Source organism: Entelurus aequoreus, linkage group LG02, assembly GCF_033978785.1.
Source record: "Entelurus aequoreus isolate RoL-2023_Sb linkage group LG02, RoL_Eaeq_v1.1, whole genome shotgun sequence".
Lineage (NCBI taxonomy): Eukaryota > Metazoa > Chordata > Actinopteri > Syngnathiformes > Syngnathidae > Entelurus > Entelurus aequoreus.
In genome coordinates, this window is record NC_084732.1 from 60,185,036 (window position 1) to 60,192,525 (window position 7,490).

Sequence of the window (7,490 nt, forward strand, 5' to 3'; positions counted from 1 at the left end):
TAGTGATCCTTCTTGCGACTTCCGGTACTGCAGAAGAAGTGAACACACGCAGCAAGATATTTTTTTTTCTTCCTTTTAACAAGGAGGATTACATACCGGTATCTAAAATAAAACAGTTTTCTAAACTGGACTTTCAATCGAAGCAGGAGGTAATAATTAAAGGAATATCTCCATCGATACAGAGACTTTTAAAACGGAAAAAAGAAAATAATGAAGACTTCAATGGGTGAGGGCGGACCTACGTCACTTCCGCCTACCAATCCCCTAGCAACCGGGAATTTGTTGAAAACAAACCAGCTCACAGCGAACACAGCATTGACAGAAAAAGCATTTAACGAGCGTTGTGGCTTGGAAGTCGGCGTTAAATCCTTCATTTACGCATTTTTACTTATTCGCATATCGTGTGAAAAAACGAAAATGTATTATTTGCGTCAGACTCGTCTCAGTGAACTTTAAAGCTTCTCAGGCTTAGCTTAGCTTGCTAGTTAGCTTAGCCTGCGCGCTACTAAGAAAGAGACGCGGAAGTTATCAACAACTTTGTGTGAACGCGCCGTACTTGTTGGAGCCCACGTCGAAGAAGAAGCGCTTGTTGTCCACAGTCATCGACGAGCCCTTCGGCAGCTCCGCGGGATCCTTGTCCACGCCGTAATCGTCAATAAGTTTAGCCAAAGCGTCGCGGAACTCGCTAAGTCCCTGCGCCGGGAGCGCGATGGTCTGACCCCAAGCCGGGCCCCCTGTTCACGGTCTGCCGGATCCTCAAGAACCGTCCCCGCTGGTTCTTTTTCAGGTCCATGTAGTACTTCCGATTCTCCCGCACTAGGAACTCGCTTTTCAGGGCCCGCCGCGGCTCATCCTGCACCATGCCCGGGTTGCTGGGACCCAACTGGGCGTAGTGTTCAATGAAGTCCCCCAAGTAGTCGCGGAACTCGACCGCCACCGACATAGACAGCGTGAGGTGGCTCTTGTTGCCACCGGCCCCGACTTCGGCTATCTTCAAGAAGCGGGCTTTGGCGTTCTGCTTGACGTCCAAGTACAAGCGTTTGTTTTGGATGTCAACTCGCTTGGACGCCAGCTCCTGCGTCTCATGCTGGAGGCCGGAAGCCGAGCCCGTCCCTCCCGCTGTAGCGTGCATGGAACCGAAGCCTGGGCCCGTGGCTGCTCCTCCCTGCTCACTTCCACTGTCTCTGTCCGCCATGATGCTGCCTGCCTGCCGACTTTGGGGGACTCCAGTGACAACCGTCCTCGTTTTCCCGGTGTAAAGCTGCGAGCCATTTGTCTCGTCTCTGTGGGCTTTTATCACGCTTTGGCAGAACAAAATACAACCTTTGTTTTCCCTGTTTCCAGTTGTGGTTAGCACAACCAAAAACAACACAGTTTTTCTGCATTTTGGAGGCAGAATGACGGGTAGCCAGCGTAGGTCGACAGGTTAAAGAGTAATGGCAACGGTTTGTTTTCAACGCCAGTCTGGTTGCTATGGCTCGAAGAACCCGTATGTAGCTCAGTTGCCCGGATGTCGGCCCTCACCCATAAACAAGTTATCGATGCTTTTGGTCAGAAGGAGCTGCAAATGGACTCCATTTATAAGTACAGGTAAGACCATAATAACGTTTTTTTAAATTAAATGTGCTTTTCATGATGGTATGCTTACATCACACTCAAAGCGCACGCCTAAATTTGATGGATTCCTTTTGGTAAACGCCGGAGTGAGAAGAGGTTTTAAAATAATTACCGCATGCACGGCCATCCCGCCCGTTTCCGGTAAACGCAGGAGTGACAGGAGGTTTTAAATTAATTAACGCCCCTGCGGCTATTCAAGGAAATACGGTATATGAATTATATTATACATTTCCATAGTTTAGTTAGCTGAGGTATATAATGTACAGTGTATTTTGTCAACAACTGTATGTGTGTAACATATTTTTAGTGCTGAGCGATCATAAATCTGCTGCGGAGACACACTGTGTGAGGCTCGTCTCATAACCCCGCCTCCGCAGAATGCACTGCCCGACGGGAGCACCGCGGCCACACCAACCAAAGCCCACACCCAAACCCTCCACGTGCAAGACCGAATCCACCCAAAAAAAGTCATTTAACAAGAAGCCAAAAAGTCCAAAAACAACAATGCTCGCGCTGCAGGAGCCGCGAACGACCGCAGGGACACAACATTAGGTACACCTGCACTGCAGGTTCATATGTTTTTAAATTTGACTGTGATGATGCAGTCATGCCTCACCAGACATTAACCTCACCGCACGCCACTGATACATACACATATGTACATACATAAATATGTACACATATATACATATTTATATATATTACATATAGATGTAAATATATAAAAATATGTATACACTGATACATACACATATGTACATACATAAATATGTACACATATATACATATTTATATATATTACATATAGATGTACATATATATGTAAATATACCAGTGACGTGCAGTCAGTAGAGGCTGGAAAGAAAAAAAATGTAAAAAGAAATAAAAAAATATTAAATTGTTATATGTATCCAGTGATTATACTAAAGTTATTTTCCATTTAACTTTACCAGTTTTAGATTATTTTTATTTTTATTTTCACATTTGCCGTTCAAATACTGAGAAGAGACGGTGCGGTGATCAGCAGCCAGTTGAGGCACGTCACTCAGTTGTGCCTCAACATGGATTGTGCACAATGACTCGGCTAACTGCTGGCCTGCTGTGCAGTGAGACTGTATTTCTATATGAATTATATCAGCTAACTAAACTATGGCATAGTTTAGTTAGCTGAGGTATATAATGTACAGTGTATTTTGTCAACAACTGTATGTGTGTAACATATTTTTTGTGCTGAGCATTCATAAAACTGCTGCAAAAGACGTACTGGCTGAGGCTCGCAGTAATCCGGCCTCCTGGTGGTAGAGGGCGGTAGTGATCCCAGAGATCATTCCTCGGCCGCAGAAGAAAAAAAAAAAAAAAAAAAAGTTAGCAAGTCAAGTGCAGCGATTGTTTATTTCCTCTTGCCTGAACTTTTATTAAAAACATGGAGGATTACATATGTAAAATAAAACAGTTTTCTAAACTGGACTTTCAATCGAAGCAGGAGGTAATAATTTAAGGTAGACCAACGCCGGAGCTAAAAGGTTTGCTTTTGACTTCGGGACAGAAGACCCGTTCTTTTCAAACGGCGTGGTACACACGCAAAGGCTGGCTGTCTGGATGTCCAGCAAGAAAGGTAAAACCATAATAATGTTTTTTTTATTTAAATGTGCTTTTTTGTGTGCTACAGTTTGTATGTGTAAAGAATGCTGGTATGAGCTTTTAAACATAACCCGTTAACTGCTGCCAATCAAATGGTGAATAAGATACTCTTTAGGGTTCATATGTTTGTAAATCTGACTGGGATGAAGTCAGTGCCTCACCAGCCATGAACCTCACCACACGTCACTGGTATATACATATATCCATATATATATGTATATGTAAATATATATGCACATGTGTATATATATGTATATGTGTATATACATATATATATTATATACATATATATATGGATATACACATACCGGTATATACAGTATGTATATACATATATATATATATATATATATATATACATATATGTACATATATTTATATGTACATATATATGTATATGTACATACAGTATATATGTATATGTTTGTATATATGTATATTTCAGTTACGTGCGGTGAGGTTCATGGCTGGTGAGGCACTGACTTCATCACAGTCAGATGTACAAACATATGAACCCTAAAGAGTATCTTATTCACCATTTGATTGGCAGCAGTTAACGGGTTATGTTTAAAAGCTCATACCAGCATTCTTCCCTGCTTGGCACTCAGCATCAAGGGTTGGAATTGGGGGTTAAATCACCAAAAATGATTCCCGGGCGCGGCGCCGCTACTGCCCACTGCTCCCCTCACCTCCCAGGGGGTGAGCAAGGGGATGGGTCAAATGCAGAGGACAAATTTCACCACACCTAGTGTGTGTGACAATCATTGGTATTTTAACTTAACTTTAACTTTACACATACAAACTGTAGCACACAAAAAAGCACATTAATAAAAAAAACTTTATTATGGTCTTACCTTTACTTATAAATGAAGTCCATGCGCCGCTCCTTTTGAACAAAAGCATCGATAACTTGTTTATAGAAGTCTTCCTTATCTTTCTTCAGTTTTAAAAGTCTCTGTCTCGATGGAGATCTTCCTTTAATTATTACCTCCTGCTTCGATTGAAAGTCCAGTTTAGAAAACTGTTTTATTTTAGATAGGTAATCCTCCATGTTAAAAGTTCAGGCGAGAGGAAAATAATAAACGATCGCTGCTAACTGTTGCTGCTTGTTGTCACTTCTTCTGCAGCCGAGTAGTCGCAAGAATGATCTCTGGGATCACTACCGCCCTCTACCACTAGGAGGCGGGATTACTGCGTGATTCACCCAGTGCGTCTTCGCAGCCGTTTTATGATTGCTCAGCACAAGAAATACGTTACACACAAACAGTTGTTGACAAAATACACTGTACATTATATACTTCAGCTAACTAAACTATAGAAATGTATAATATAATTCATATAGCAATACGGTCTGCACAGCAGGCCAGCAGTTAGCCGAGTCATTGCGCAATCCATGGTGAAGCTCAACTGGCTGGTGACTCACCGCAAGTCTCTACTCAGTATTTGAACGGCAAATGTGAAAATTCAGCAATTTTGAATAAAAATAATTTAAAACTGGTGAAGTTAAATGGAAAATAACTTTATAGTATAATCACTGGATATACATGACAATTTAATTTTTTTTCTCTTTAAATTTTTTTTCTTTCCATGATGGCACGTGAGGCCCCGCCTCACCTGCCTCCCCTGACTGCACGTCCATGGTATATACATATATATGTATATACATACTATATATATGTATATACATATATACATACATATATGTATATACATATATACATGTAAATGTATATATATAAATATGTATATGTATGTACATATATGTTTGTATATATATGTATTTGTATATGTATATATGTATATTCCAGTGACGTGCGGTGAGGTTCATGGCTGGTGAGGCACTGACTTCATCACAGTCAGATTTACAAACATATGAACCCTAAGGAGTATCTTATTCACCATTTGATTGGCAGCAGATAACGGGTTATGTTTAAAAGCTCATACCAGCATTCTTCCCTGCTTGGCACTCAGCATCAAGGGTTGGAATTGGGGGTTAAAACACCAAAAATGATTCCCGGGCGCGGCGCCGCTGCTGCCCAATGCTCTCCTTACCTCCCAGGGGGTGAGCAAGGGGATGGGTCAAATGCAGAGGACAAATTTCACCACACCTAGTGTGTGTGACAATCATTGGTACTTCAACTTAACTTTAACTTTACACATACAAACTGTAACACACAAAAAAGCACATTCAATTAAAAAAACTTTATTATGGTCTTACCTTTTACTTATAAATGAAGTTCATGCGCCGCTCCTTTTGAACAAAAGCATCGATAACTTGTTTATAGAAGTCTTCCTTATATTGCTTCAGTTTTAAAAGTCTCTCTGTCTCGATGGAGATCTTCCTTTAATTATTACCTCCTGCTTCTATTGAAAGTCCAGTTTAGAAAACTGTTTTATTTTAGATATGTAATCCTCCATGTTAAAAGTTCAGGCGAGAGGAAAAAAATAAACGATCGCTGCTAACTGTTGCTGCTTGTTGTCACTTCTTCTGCAGCCGAGTAGTCGCAAGAATGATCTCTAGGATCACTACCGCCCTCTACCACCAGGAGGCGGGATTACTGCGAGCCTCACCCAGTGCGTCTTCGCAGCCGTTTTATGATTGCTCAGCACAAGAAATACGTTACACACATACAGTTGTTGACAAAATACACTGTACATTATATACCTCAGCTAACTAAACTATGGAAATGTATAATATAATTCATATAGCAATACGGTCTCCCTGCACAGCAGGTCAGCAGTTAGCCGAGTCATTGCGCAATCCATGGTGAGGCTCAACTGGCTGGTGACTCACCGCAAGTCTCTTCTCAGTATTTGAACGGCAAATGTGAAAATTCAGCGATTTTGAATAAAAATAATCTAAAACTGGTGAAGTTAAATGGAAAATAACTTTATAGTATAATCACTGGATATACATAACAATTTAATTAATTTGTTTTCTTTTTACATTTTTTTTCTTTCCATGATGGCACGTGAGGCCCCGCCTCCCCTGCCTCCCCTGACTGCACGTCACTGGTATATACATATATATATATATGTATATCTTTATATACATATATATACATGTATACATGTATATACATATATACACATATATATGTACAGTATATACATATATATATATGTATATACATATATACACATATATATGTATATACATATATATATTTATATAAATATATATGTATATAAATACACAAATATATATACATACATATATATGTACATACATACATATATATATAGATACATATACATAAATATATACACATACCTATATATATATATATATATACACATACCTATATATATATATACACATACATATATATATATATATATATATATATACATATACACATACCTATATATATATATATATACACATACCTATATATATATATATATATATATATACACATACCTATATATATATATATATATATATATATATATATATATATACACATACCTATATATATATATATATATATATATATATACACATACCTATATATATATATATATATATATATATATATATATATATATACATACATATATATATATATATGTATATATATATATATATATATATATATACACACATCCATCCATCTTCTTCCGCTTATCCGAGTTCGGGTCGCTGGGGCAGCAGCCTAAGCAGGGAAGCCCAGACTTCCCTCTCCCCAGCCACTTTGTCCAGCTCCTCCCGGGGGATCCCGAGGCGTTCCCAAGCCAGCCGGGAGACATAGTCTTCCCAACGTGTCCTGGGGCTTCCCCGTGGCCTCCTACCGGTCGGACATGCCCAAAACACCTCCCTAGGGAGTCGTTTGGGTGGCATCCTGACCACATGCCCGAACCATCTCATCTGGCTCCTCTCGATGTGGAGGAGCATCGGCTTTACTTTGAGCTCCCCCCAGATGACAGAGCTTCTCACCCTCTCTCCGAGGGAGAGCCCTGCCACCCAGCGGAGGAAGCTCATTTCGGCCGCTTGTACCTGTAATCTTGTCCTTTCGGTCATAACCCAAAGCTGATGACGATAGGTGAGGATGGGAACGTAGACCGACCGGTAAATTGAGAGCTTTGTCTTCCGGCTCAGCTCCTTCTTCACCACAACGGATCGATACAGCGTCCGCATTACTGAAGACGCCGCACCGATCCGCCTGTCGATCTCACGATCCACACTTCCCTCACTCGTGAACAAGACTCCGAGGTACTCGAACTCCTCC

At 40.3% G+C, this 7,490-nt stretch overlaps 1 pseudogene; it reads right to left on the reverse strand.

Moving 5' to 3' along the window:
• Positions 1 to 555: 555 nt before the first annotated feature.
• Positions 556 to 1,329, reverse strand: LOC133663797 (transcriptional activator protein Pur-alpha-like; annotated as a pseudogene).
• Between the last annotated feature and the right edge of the window lie 6,161 nt (positions 1,330 to 7,490).